At 39.2% G+C, this 14,412-nt stretch overlaps 1 protein-coding gene and 1 non-coding gene across 2 annotated transcripts in view; both read left to right on the top strand.

Moving 5' to 3' along the window:
• LOC106611587 (leucine-rich repeat and immunoglobulin-like domain-containing nogo receptor-interacting protein 2) overlaps positions 1-14,412 on the top strand; it is a 470,887-nt gene that overhangs the window by 17,139 nt on the left and 439,336 nt on the right. The window lies entirely within an intron of this gene.
• On the top strand, positions 10,154-10,229 carry trnae-uuc (transfer RNA glutamic acid (anticodon UUC)). Its single transcript has one exon. It is a non-coding gene; the product is annotated as a tRNA-Glu (tRNA).

Genomic DNA, 14,412 nt, shown 5'->3' on the forward strand with positions numbered 1-14,412 from the left:
TATGACAGCAAAAAAATCTGCAAATTACATAGTACTTGATCATTACCTAGCAGTTGATAGAGCACAGCACTCCATGTTGTCTGTCACGACTCATTGATGAGATTTACAATTTCAGCTTTTTTCGAGTCAGATGCCATCTCCTCCCGCAGTTGTGAGCAACCTGAGCAACAGACAGCAGATGCTCTTCCGAAAAAAGTGCAGATTTATTCTTCCTCTCACCCCTCTGTAGATCTCTTTATTTACAAAGCCAGATGATAGGGCTTGTAGCCCGAGATTTCGATTTTCTTCGAGAAAATGGTTTTCGTGCCTTTTTTCTCATCCTGACTACAGAGTGAAATCTTCGCTCTATTGGCACAGAGTGACGGCAATGTACAGCAAGCCCAACTTTGCCTCAGATAATACGAGGTGTGTGTGTGAGGGAATGTGTGTTTAAAGGGCAAGAATCACACTAAATTTTTATCAAAATGTCCTATAGCACTATAGGCATTAAACAGGAACAGAAGTCATCGTCCATCTCGTGCAGTGTCCTCCACATTTGTAAAATGTGGCTCTCCATAAGGAACATTGACATTGGGAAACTAAATTGTTCTACATTTGGTTTGATACATCCATTATAATACAAAACACAGTCTCTTGGTCTCTGGCAAATACATTCTCTTTTAGATCCAAATATATTGTCAACAACACTTGAAGCAAAAATGCAAAGTTCATTAAAACAGATAATACTGTGGATACAATGTAACTTTTCATACATAATGACACATTAGTGTTATTACAGAGGAACAATGTTTGCTCATTATTTCACATGTAAATTGTGTTGTATTCTACCCATATTTACAGCAACAACAGTGATTTCTGTTAATAAGATATAGATACATACATAAGTGGAGATTTTGAGTTGAAGATTAAACACTTTTTTGTTTTACTCCTGAGGATTTGGCTGGATCATTACCATTTACATTGTAGCTATCAGACATATTCCAGCTGGACTACCACAGTTGAACTGATCACATAGATGCATAGATGCATCATAATTGTCTTTAGTCACAGTTATTGCTTTCTTGTTATTGCTCAACTATAAATACTGTACATACAGTACTAGAAAAAGGTTGGACACACCTACTCATTCAAGGGTTTTTCTTTATTTGTACTATTTTCTACATCGTAGAATAATAGTGAAAACATCAAAACTATCAAATAACAAGATGGAATCATGTAGTTACCAATAAAGTGTTAATGAAATCAAAATATATGTTATATTTGAGATTCTTCAAAGTAGCCACCCTTTCCCTTGACAACAGCTTTCCATACTTTTGGCATTCTCTCAACCAGCTTCATGAGGAATGCTTTTCCAACAGTCTTGAAGGAGTTCCCACATATGGTGAGCACCTGTTGGCTGCTTTTCCTTCACTCTGTGTTCCAACGCATCCCTAACCATCTCAATTGGGTTGAGGTTGGGTTATTGTGGAGGCCAGGTCATCTGATGCAACACTCCATCACCCTCTTTCTTGGACAAAGACGTGTGTTTTGGGTCATTGTCCTGTTGAAAAATAAATAATAGTCACACTAAGCGCAAACCAGATGGGATGGAGTAAATCTGCAGAATGCAGTGGTAGACATGCTGGTTAAGCGTGCCTTGAATTCTAAATAAATCACTGACAGTGTCACCAGAAAATCACCATCACACCTCCTCCTCCATGCTTGACGGTGGGAACCACACATGCTGAGATTATCCGTTCACCTACTCTGAGTTTCACTAAGACACGGCGGTTAGAACCAAAAATCTCACATTTGAAATCATCAGACCAAAGGACAGATTTCCACTGGAAAATGTCCATTGCTTGTGTTTCTTGCCAAAGCAAGTCTCTTCTTATTATTGGTGTCCTTAAGTAGTGGTTTCTTTGCAGCAATTTGACCATGAAGGCCTGATTCACACATTCTCCTCTGAACAGTTGATGTTGAGATGTGTCTGTTACTTGAACTCTGTGAAGCATTTATGTGGCATGCAATTTCTGAGGCTGGTATCTCTAATGAACTTGTCTTCTGCAGCAGAGGTAACTCTGGGTCTTCCTTTTCTGTGGAGTTCTTCATGAGAGCCAGTTTTATCACAGCGCTTGATGGTTTTTGCGACTGCACTTTAAGAAACGTTGTCTTAAAGTATTGATGCATTGTCGTGTCTCTTTCATTATTTAACCTGATATGGCTAGGGGGCAGTATTTTCACGGCTGGATAAAAAACGTACCCGATTTAATCTGATTATTACTCCTGCCCAGAATATGCATATAATTATTAGCTTTGGATAGAAAACACTCCAAAGTTTCTAAAACTGTTTGAATGGTGTCTGTGAGTATAACAGAACTCATTTGGCAGGCAAAAACCTGAGAAGATTCTGTACAGGAAGTACCCTGTCTGACCATTTCTTTGCCTTCTTTGTCATCTCTATCCATTACAAAGGATCTCTGCTATTACGTGACACTTCCTACGGCTTCCATGGGCGCTCAGAGCCCGGGAAAAAGCTGAATGACGTAATTCAAAGCCCTGGCTGAAACACACGAGCGCTTTTGCTAAGTGGTCTATCAGAGGACAAAGGGCTTAGGCGCGTGCACTGGCCGCCCCCGTCTTTCTGTTTTTCCCTCTATTTACCGAAAAGCAGATTCCCGGTCGGAATATTATCGTTTTTTTTACGAGATAAATTGCATAAAAATTGATTTTAAACAGCGGTTGACATGCTTCGAAGTACGGTAATGGAATATTTAGAATTTTTTTGTCACGAAATGCGCCATGCGCACGACCCTGATTTACCATTTCGGATAGTGTCTGGAACGCACGAACAAAACACCGCTATTTGGATATAACGATGGATTATTTTGGACCAAACCAACATTTGTTATTGAAGTAGAAGTCCTGGGAGTGCATTCTGACGAAGAACAGGAAAGGTAATAACATTTTTCTTATAGTAAATCTGATTTTGGTGAAGGCTAAACTTGCCGGGTGTCTAAATAGCTATCCCGTGATGGCTGGGCTATGTACTTAGAATATTGCAAAATGTGCTTTCACCAAAAAGCTATTTTAAAATTGGACATATCGAGTGCATAGAGGAGTTCTGTATCTATAATTCTTAAAATAATTGTTATGCTTTTTGTGAACGTTTATCGTGAGTAATTTAGTAAATTGTTAGTAAATTCCCCGGAAGTTTGCGGGGGGTATGCTAGTTCTGAACGTCACATGCTAATGTAAAAAGCAGTTTTTTGATATAAATATGAACTTGATTGAACAAAACATGCATGTATTGTATAACATAATGTCCTAGGTGTGTCATCTGATGAAGATCATCAAAGGTTAGTGCTGCATTTAGCTGTCTTCTGGGTTTTTGTGACATTATATGCTAGCTTGAAAAATGGGTGTCTGATTATTTCTGGCTGGGTACTCTGCTGACATAATCTAATGTTTTGCTTACGCTGTAAAGCCTTTTTGAAATCGGACAGTGTGGTTAGATAAAGGAGAGTCTTGTCTTTAAAATGCTGTGAAATAGTCATATGTTTGAAAAATTGAAGTTTTTGTATTTTTGAGGAATTTGTAATTCGCGCCACGCCTATCATTGGATATTGGAGCAGGTGTTCCGCTAGCGGAAGAGTTAAGCTGCTCTTGCCATAATATGGACTTGGTCTTTTACCAAATAGGGCTATCTTCTGTATACCCCTACCTCGTCACAACACAACTGATCGTTTCAAACGCATTAAGAAGGAAAGAAATTCCACAAAATAACTTTTAATAAGGCACACCTGTTAATTGAAATGCATTCCAGGTGACTACCTCATGACTCTGGTTGAGAGAATACCAAGAGTGTGCAAAGCTGTCACCAAGGCAAAGTGTGGCTTCTTTGAAGAATCTGAAATATAAAATATATTTTTTTTGTTTAATAATTTTTTGTTACTACATGATTCCATATGTGTTATTTAATTGTTCTGGTGTCTTCACTATTATTCTACAATGTAGAAAATAGGAAAAATTAAGAAAAACCATGCAATGAGTAGTTGTGTCCTAAGTCACCCAAGTCTTAGACTCAGTACTTTGTTGAAGCACCTCTGGCAGTGATTACAGCCTCGAGTCTATTTGGGTAACACGCTACAAGCTTGGCACACCTGTATTTGGGGAGTATCTCCCATTCTACTCTGCAGATCCTCTCAAGCTCTGTCAGGTTAGATGGGGAGTGTCACTGCACAGCTATTTTCAAGTATCTCCAGATATGTTTGATCGGGTTCAAGTCCGGGCTCTGGCTGGGCCACTCAAGGACATTCAGAGACTTGTCCCGAAACCACTCCTGCGTTGTCTTGGCTGTGTGCTTAGGGTTGTTGTCCTGTTGGAATGTGAACCTTCGCACCAGTCTGAGGTTTTCATCAAGGATCTCTCTGTACTTTTCTCCGTTCATCTTTCCCTTGATCCTGACTAGTGTCCCAGTCCCTGAAGAAATTCCACAAATTATCTTATAACACGGCACACATGTTAATTGAAATGCATTCCAGGTGACTACCTCATGAAGCTGGTTGAGATAATGCAAAGCGTTTGCCATGCTATCATCAAGGCAAATGGTAGCTACTTTAATCAATCTGAAATGTAAATATATTTTGATTTGGTTAACACTTTTTTGGTTACTGCATGATTCCATGTGTTATTTCATAGTTTGATGTCATCACTATTATGCTACAATGTAGAAAATAGTAAAAAATAAAGAAAAATCCTTGAATGAGTAGGTGTGTCCAAACATTTGACTAGTACTGTGTATATATATTTTGACGAGTAGTCACATGTTGGTCATGAGATTGGAACCTTTTAAAACCTCTTGAGGATACCCTAGGATAGGGGGCGCCACAGCGCATTTTGAAAAAAAATCGTTCCCATTTTCAACGGCCTACTAATCAAACTCAGAAGCTAGGGCATGCATATACTTATTATATATGGATAGAAAACACTCTAAAGTTTCTAAAACTGTTTGAATGGTGTCTGTGAGTATAACAGAACTCAAATGGCAGTCAAAACCCCGAGACCGATTGAAACAGGAAGTGGAATTCTGAATTGTGGACTCGACTTCTCATCTTTCCTTATTAATCACACCGTTAACAATGGTTCAGTGAGCACTTCCTATTGCTTCCACTAGATGTCGCCAGTCTCATTGAATGAGACGAGTTGGAAATTGGTCACAGGGGATGGGCCATCACCATTATGACGCCGGCGGCCAGGGCTACCCCTACCTTTGGAAACGGTTTTAAAGGCCATGAAATCATCCCCCTCGAATCTTATTGGCTCTCTTGGTGTTACAGGCCCTGAATATTAATGTTTTACAACGTTTGACATGTTTGAACGAACCTACAGGCGGGAGAATCTCATTTTATCCGGAACTTCAGCCCTGCGCTTGGAGAGAGCCATAGGACGCGCTACCAACAGCAGGCTAATGGAACGTGAAGTATGGACTTTTTGACCGAAAATACATCTGTTGTGGACCTGGGATGCTTTCTGATGAAGACAACTAAAGGTAGGCGATTATTGACAATATTATACAAGATGAGATGTGACATGCGATTGTTTCCAAGATGGCGCCGAGCTCTGTATATTAGCTCATTTTCTGAGTATCGCATCTCCTTTTATTGCAAAGTGTGATTACCCAGTAAAGTTAATTTAAAATCTGGTATGACAGGTGTTCTCAAGAGATATTCATCTATAAATGTTAGATTGACAATATACATTTAAAAAATCGTTATAGGATAGTAATTTAGGGAAATGTAGCATTGTTTACCGGGACGCATTTGAGGGGAAATTATTTATTCAACGTCAGACAGAGATGTAAAATGCTGTTTTTATATATAAATATGACCTTTATTGAACAAAAGAATGCATGCATTGTATAACATGATGTCCTAGGGGTGCCATCTGATGAAGTTTGTAAAAGGTTAGTGCTGCATTTAGCTGTTTTTTGATTATATGTGATGCAAGTGGTTGGTCGGAAAATGGCTATGAAGCTGCTTTTTACGATGGACTCATCTAACATAATCTAATGATTTGCTTTTCCTGTAAAACCTTTTTGAAATCGGACGACGTGGGTCGATTCAGGAGAGGTGTATCTAAAAAAAAAAAAAAAATATATATATTTTTTTTTAAATGATGATTTTTTTTTAATGCTAATTGGCGATATGATTTTTCGCTGGATTTTGATCCCGCTGACGGGATGAGACGCTGAAGAGGTGTACTGGACATTTTGCCATCCACATTGATATTGAATTAGGTCAATGCACCCATCAAGTAAATGGGAGAATAGGTCGTTGTACATGTGTTGGTTTCACTTCATTACTTAACTAACCAGTCTTCACAATGCATAAGCTTATCTCAGGCAATAATGGACAATCCAGCTGGTTACAAGGAGTGTTCATATGACTGGCTAGTTTGTAAATGATAACACTATTGCCTCCTGGCTATAAGACCATTTGGGTTAAGTACAGTAATTACAACTGGACCATGTAATTACACAGTAATAACTTGGTGACATAAATGCAAAACCTGTGCATATTAGGGATGGGGGGGATCGATACAGTAGAGTATCGCAATATTCTTTTTGATTATATTATTTTGATTCTATGACTACAAGTATCGGTTCTCTAAAAAAAGGTAGCTAGATAGTTAGCGTTAGCGAGCGCTAGTCGTCTGTACAAGCCCCAAAACCTCTGTATTTCTCCTCCTACAGCTTGGCCTCAATCTTCTTTTTCAATGGTGTGCCAGTATATTTTCAGCACTTTTATTTCCATGACTGATCAACAGTTATTTGCATTATGGCTCTCTCTTGTTCCTCTGCGTCAGACATATAGTGAACAATATGTTCGGAACATCGAATCCCAATAAAATCTCAATATTTAATCACAATACATACAGTATATAATCGTGATACATATATAATCACAGTACATATTGTATCGGCAAATAAGTATTGTGATATCATATCATGAGGTCCCTGAATTATTATAATAACATTATAGAAATGATGGTCAAATTAATAGGTGTGATTATGTTTGTTAAAGCTACTGTTTTGTAATTCAATGTTTTGTCATTTAATTAACACTAGTAATCTTAATTTTGGTTCACTTGTCAGGATCAATTCAGGGCCTCTTCAGATAGCAAGAGACAGATTGCAACAGCCAACCTCCAACTCAATTGTATTGTGTAAATTGACCCTTGCCATGATGGAGAGCACGGCAGGACGTCATGGAGGATGTTGGTTACGACCATCAGACAGGGTCTTGTCATTAGATTGTTGATTAGAAAGTGAGGAAGCCTTGCATGGCTAATTTGAGATGTTGCACGGTTGGCAACAATCCATCTTGCTGTCATTCAATGGGGATATTTTAAAACCCCTGAGTGATCGAGTAATCCTTTCACCGTGTTGATTGGCAGAATGTCGCCTGATTCACGTCCTGTCTGCATGTAGGAGTAATTGTCTCCTTAGCTATTACAATTTTAATTTTAGCTGTAATGGGAATGTTATCAAGATGTGGGGAATTTATCCTCACACAGTTGAAATAAATCAGACCCAATAATTGAAACATCAAAAGATTAAATAAAGGTCAAATAAGAAAAATAGTGTATTGCTTAGTTGACTTAATCATGTTAATCATGAGGCCATACCACAGATGTGATCAAAACCACCAGTTTGAATTCCCACAGAAGCACAATGCTTTAGCCAGGCAACCAGGTAATTGACAATCTGTCTCAGCGAACCTTGCAAATAAGTGTTTATTTCCAGTTCTGTGTATACTTCACTTGGGCACTGCCCAAATGTCTTCTCGGCAGTGTTGAGGTCAGATAATCTTGCATGTACTACTTTGTTGAAAGAGGGGAGCGCTGTTTCAAGATGGAGGAGATAATATGGCTGGTAGCGGGAGGTATACTCTCAGAGTGGGAATGCCACAGTCAGCGTTGGCACTGCCAGCATAGAGAACAAAACCAGCTCTAAGAGCCACCTGCATTTTTCTCCAAGAATATAAAACACATTATTTTTTTGATCGCTTGATGATGAGTTTTATGTTTAAGATTATAATTTGCGGTTCTTCATAAGCTGTAGGCCCATTGTTATTGATTGTTATAGAGGGCCAAGCACTAGCATCCCCACACTGCAGTTCAATTCTCATTTGTCTGTCTCATTAGCTGCACAAAGAATTCAACCTTGAGTGGCTCACACCATTTCATTTTAGTTGCAAGTTGTCTTGTCTGCGGGGAACATATTCCCGAAGAAGTGCAAGACTTAAAATCAAATGTGTCGGTGTGGATGATGGCCAAAAGTACAACATGTACTTGAAACAATTTGTACATACTGGAATAATGCCTAAGTGTTAATTATTACCATTCCAGTGTTTAATTGCTATATTGTAATTACTTCGCCACCATGGCCTATTTATTGCCTTAACTTACCTCATTTGCACTCACTGTATATAAACGTTTTTTTTTCTTTTTTCTACTGTATTATTGACTGTATGTTTTGTTTATTCCATGTGTAACTGTGTTGTTGTATGTGTCAAATTGCTGTGCTTTATCTTGGCCAGGTCGCAGTTGAAAATGAGAACTTGTTCTCAACTAGCCTACCTGGTTAAATAAAGGTGAAAAAAATTAGAAATTGAAATAAATTGTGCTGTTCAATGGTCATCAGCACAGAACAAACATATATCACAGTTTGCATTCAGAACGATGAAAGATGCTTATCATCTATATGTTTTTTTTCCAGTTAAGTATGTCTTGCCTAATTTTGGGTTGTTGTAACAATCCAATACCTCTCAGGATCTCTTCTTAACTGAGGGGTTCACAAGCGGTTCACATGCAGAACAGAGAGCTGATGTTTCTTCACTGATTTTGTCAATTTAAGCTTACACACAAATACTCTGTCGGCAGTCTGCATCACTTCACAGAAACCCTGTTTATTTTATTTTATTGTAAAGATAAGTGGCCCATTTACCTGTTCAAATCAAATCACATTTTATTGGTCACATAAACATATTTAGCAGATGTTATTGCGGGTGTAGCTAAATGCTTGTGTTCCTAGCTCCAACAGTGCAGTAATATCTAACAATTAACAACAATAAACTCAAATCTAAAAGTAAAATAATGGAATTAAGAAAAATATAAATATTAGGACAAGCAATGTTGGAGTAGCATTGACTAAAATACAGTAGAATAGAATACAGTATATACATATGAAATGAGTAAAGCAACATGTAAACATTATTAAAGTGACTAGTGTTCCATTATCAAAGTAACCAGTGATTCCATGTCTATGTATATAGGGCGGCAGCCTCTAAAGTGCAGGGTTGAGTAACCGGGTAGTAGCCGGCTAGTGATGGCTATTTAACAGTCTGATGGTCTTGAGATAGAAGCTATTTTTCAGTCTCTCGGTCCCAGCTTTGATGCACTTGTACTGACCTCGCCTTCTGGATGATAGCGGAGTGAACAGGCCATGGCTCGGGTGGTTGATGTCCTTGATGATCTTTTTGGCCTTCCTGTGTCATCGGGTGCTGTAGGTGTCCTGGAGGGAAGATGCATTGGCCAGACTGCACCACCTGCTAGAGAGCCCTGTGGTTGCGGGCGGTGCAGTTGCCGTACCAGGCTGTGATACAGCCCAACAGGATGCTCTCAATTGTGCATCTGTAAAAGTTTGTGAGGATCATGTTCCTTGGTGTCCAAACACACCAAGACAGTTGTGAAGAGGGCACAACAACACAGTTTCCCCGTCAGGAGACTGAAAAGATTTGGCATGGGTCCCCAGATCCTCAAAAAGTTCTTCAACTGCACCAGGGAGAGAACCACCTGATATGGCAACTGCTTGGCATCTGACCGTAAGGTGCTACAGAGGATAATGCGTAAGGCCCAGTACCAAGCTTCCTGACATCCAGGACCTACAGTACCAGTCAAAAGTTTGGACACACCTACTCATTCAAGGCTTTTTATTTATATTTACTATTATCTACATTGTAGAATAATAGTGAAGACATCAAAACTATGAAAAAACACATATGGAATCATGTAGTTAGCAAAAAGGTGTTTAACAAGGTGTTACACTTTATACTTGAGATTCTTGTATGTTGAGATTCTCTTATTATTATTGGTGACCTTAAGTAGTGGTAGTCCCGTGAGGCTCAGTTGGTAGAGCATGGTGTTTTCAACGCCAAGGTTGTGGGTTCGATTCCCACGGGGGACCAGTACGGATTTTTTTTTTTAATGAAATGTATGCACTCACTACTGTAAGTTGCTCTGGATAAGAGCGTCTTTGCAGCAATTCGACCATGAAGGCCTGATTCACACAGTCTCCTCTGAACAGTTGATGTTGAGATGTGTCTGTTACTTGTACTATGAGAAGCATTTATTTGGGTGGCAAAATCTGAGGCTGGTAACTCTAATGAACTTATCCTCTGCAACAGAGGTAACTCTGGGTCTTCCTTTCCTGTGGAGTTCTTCATGAGAGCCAGTTTCATCACAGCGCTTGATGGTGTTTGTGACTGCACTAGAAAAAACGTTCAAAGTTCTTGTCTGACCTTCATGTCTTAAAGTATTGATGTATTGTCGTGTCCCTGATTATTTGAGCTGCTCTTGCCATAATATGGACTTGGTCTTTTACCAAATAGGGCTATCTTCTGTATACCCCTACCATGTCACAAATCAACTGATTGGTTCAAACGCATTAACCTGTTAGGGTTAATTTGCACGTCTGGATAAAAAAAATGTACCCGATTTAATCTGGTTACTAATCCTACCCAGTAACTAGAATATGCATATACTTATTATATATGGATAGAAAACACTCTAAAGTTTCTAAAACTGTTTGAATGGTGTCTGTGAGTATAACAGAACTCATTTGGCAGGCAAAACCCTGAGACATTTCTGACAGGAAGTGGATACCTGATGTGTTGTATTGACTTTAAACCTATCCCATTGAAAAACACAGGGGCTGAGGAATATTTTGGCACTTCCTATTGCTTCCACTAGATGTCACCAGCCTTTACAAAGTGTTTTGAGTCTTCTGGAGGGAGATCTGACCGAACAAGAGCCATGGAACGATGATGTCCCATTAGACACCTGGCGCGCGAGTTCATGTTGGGTACCCTCGTTCCAATACGTTATAAAAGAGTATGCATTCGTCCACCTTGAATATTATTCATGTTCTGGTTAAAAAAGGCCCTAATGATTTATGCTATACAACGTTTGACATGTTTGAACGAACGGAAATATATTTTTTCCCCTCGTTCATGACGAGAAGTCCGGCTGGCTTAGATCATGTGCTAACAAGACGGAGATTTTTGGACATAAATGATGAGCTTTTTTGAACAAAACTACATTCGTTATGGACCTGTGATACCTGGAAGTGACATCTGATGAAGAGAATCAAAGGTAATGGATTATTTACATAGTATTTTCGATTTTAGATCTCCCCAACATGACGTCTAGTCTGTATCGCAACGCGTATTTTTCTGGGCGCAGTGCTCAGATTATTGCAAAGTGTGATTTCCCAGTAAGGTTATTTTTAAATCTGGCAAGTTGATTGCGTTCAAGAGATGTAAATCTATAATTCTTTAAATGACAATATAATATTTTACCAATGTTTTCTAATTTTAATTATTTAATTTGTGACGCTGACTTGACTGCCGGTTATTGGAGGGAAACGATTTCCTCAACATCAATGCCATAGTAAAACGCTGTTTTTGGATATAAATATGAACTTGATAGAACTAAAAATGCATGCATTGTCTAACATAATGTCCTAGGAGTGTCATCTGATGGAGATTGTAAAAGGTTAGTGCATCATTTTAGCTGGTTTTATGGTTTTGGTGACCCTGTCTTTGACTTGACAAAACATTACACACAACTCTTGTAAATGTACTGTCCTAACATACTCTAAATTTATGCTTTCGCCGTAAAACCTTTTTGAAATCGTAAAACGTGGTTAGATTAAGGAGATGTTTATCTTTCAAAGGGTGTAAAATAGTTGTATGTTTGAAAAATTGGAATTTTGACATTTATTTGGATTCAAATTTGCCGCTCTTGAAATGCACCTGCTGTTGATGGAGTGCACCACGGGTGGCACGCTAGCGTCCCACCTAGCCCATAGAGGTTAAGGAAAGAAATTCCACAAAATAACTTTTAACAAGGCACACCTGTTAACGGAAATGCATTCCAGGTGACTACCCCATGACGCTGGTTGAGAGAATGCAAAGCTGTCACCAAGGCAAAGTCTGGCTTCTTTGAAGAATCTCAAATATAAAATATATTTTTTTAGTTTAACCATTTTTTGGTTACTACATGATTCCATATGTGTTATTTAATTGTTTTGATGTATTCACTATTATTCTACAATGTAGAAAATAGGACAAATTCAGAAACACCATGTAATGGGTAGGTGTGTCCAAAGTCACTAAAGTCATAGACTCAGTACTTTGTTGAAGCACCTTTGGCAGTGATTACAGCCTTGAGTCTACTTGGGTAACATGCTACAAGCTTGGCACACCTATATTTGGAGAGTATCTCCCTTTCTGCTCTGCAGATCCTCTCAAGCTCTGTCAGGTTGGATAGGGAATGTCACTGCACAGTTATTTTCAAGTATCTCCAGAGATGTTCGATCGGGTTCAAGTTCGGGCTCTGGCTGGGCCACTCAAGGACATTCAGAGACTTGTCCCGAAGCCACTCCTGCGTTGTCTTGGCTGTGTGCTTAGGGTTGTTGTCCTGTTGGAATGTGAACCTTCGCACCAGTCTGAGGTTTTCATCAAGGATCTCTCTGTACTTTGCTTCTTTCATCTTTCCCTTTACACTGACTAGTCTGCCACCACCATGCTTCACCATAGGGGTGTTATTGGCCAGGTGATGAGCGGTGCCCAGTTTCCTCCCAACGTGACTCTTGGCATTCAGGTCACAGAGTTCAATCTTGGTTTCTTCAGACCAGAGGTGTCTTTTGGCAAACTCCAAGCGGGCTGTCATGTACCTTTTACTTAGGAGTGGCTTCCGTCTGGCCACTCTACCATAAAGGGATTGTTGGAATGCTACAGAGATGTTTGCCTTTCTGGAAGGTTCTCCCATCTCCACAGAGGAACCCCGTCAGAGTGACCATCGTGTTCTTGGTCACCTCTCTGACTAGGGCCCTTCTCGACCGATTGCTCAATCGGCCGGGCAGCCAGCTCTAGGAAGAATTTTGGTGGTTCCAAATGTATTCCATTTAAAAATGATGTTGGGCACTGTATTCTTCGGCACATTCAATGCTGCAGACATTTTTTTGTACCCTTCCCCAGATCTTTGCCTCTACACAATCCTGTCTCGGAGCCATACGGTCAATTCCTTCAACCTCATGGCTTGGTTTTTGCTCTGACACATTGTCAACTTTTGGACCTTATATCGACAGCCTTTCCAAATCATGTCCAATCAATTTAATTTACCACAGGTTGACTCGATTCAAGTTGCAGGTACATCTCACGGATAAACAATGGAAACAGGATGAGCTCAATTCTGAGTCTCATGTCAATGGGTCTGAATACTTATGTAAATGAAGTATCTGTTTTTTTTAAATACATTTTTAAAGTGTTCTAAATATCATTTTTTGCTTTGTCTTTTTATGGTATTGTGTGTAGACTGATGAGGATTTTTATTTATTTAATCGATTTTAGAATAAGACTGTGATGTAACAAAATGTTGAAAAAATCAAGGGGTTTGAATACTTTCCGAATGCACTGTATATCTCCATTCATTTTTTTGTTGCTATTTCCATTTTCCATTTTTCTTTTACATTCTATGCACTTTAGCTTGGTGGATATGTATTACTGTATCGCTTCAGTAATTCTTTCTGAATATTTAGGAGATTGAAAGAACAGGTGCAGAAAACAGTGGTGGGCACAGAACACTCCCCTGGGGGACTCCACCTGTGTAGGCAGAAGCAGTATCTTGAGTGGCCGTGCCACCGTTGCAGAGCCCAGCTGAGACCAAAGGGAGACCATCATCCTTTGTGGTCAGTATCGGTTCATCTGTGACCATCCAAAACAAAACCCTTGATTTATAGATCCCACTGTTGACATTTAGCTAGCTGACCTTTTTGACACTTCAGTTCCAGCAATGCATTCCTGTATTCAAATCTAAATTAGACATTTGGTTTTACAGGACTGCTACTTCCAGAGAATGTCAGTAGAAAAACAGAATCCGAGCACAGATCTTTGATTTTGATTTATTAGGATCCTCATTTGATGATTGCAATGGCGATAGCTAATCTTACACAAAAGACTTTACAATTTACATACATAAAAAAATATGAACATGTAATGTGTGTGCATCTAACAGAGACAAAAGTGAATCCCTAAGCCAGTTTTTTGACAGAGCTAGGTCACTTAGCAAACTCGGAATATGTTAAGC

The sequence above is a fragment of the Salmo salar genome, chromosome 09 (assembly GCF_965601325.2).
Source record: "Salmo salar chromosome 09, fSalSal1, whole genome shotgun sequence".
Lineage (NCBI taxonomy): Eukaryota > Metazoa > Chordata > Actinopteri > Salmoniformes > Salmonidae > Salmo > Salmo salar.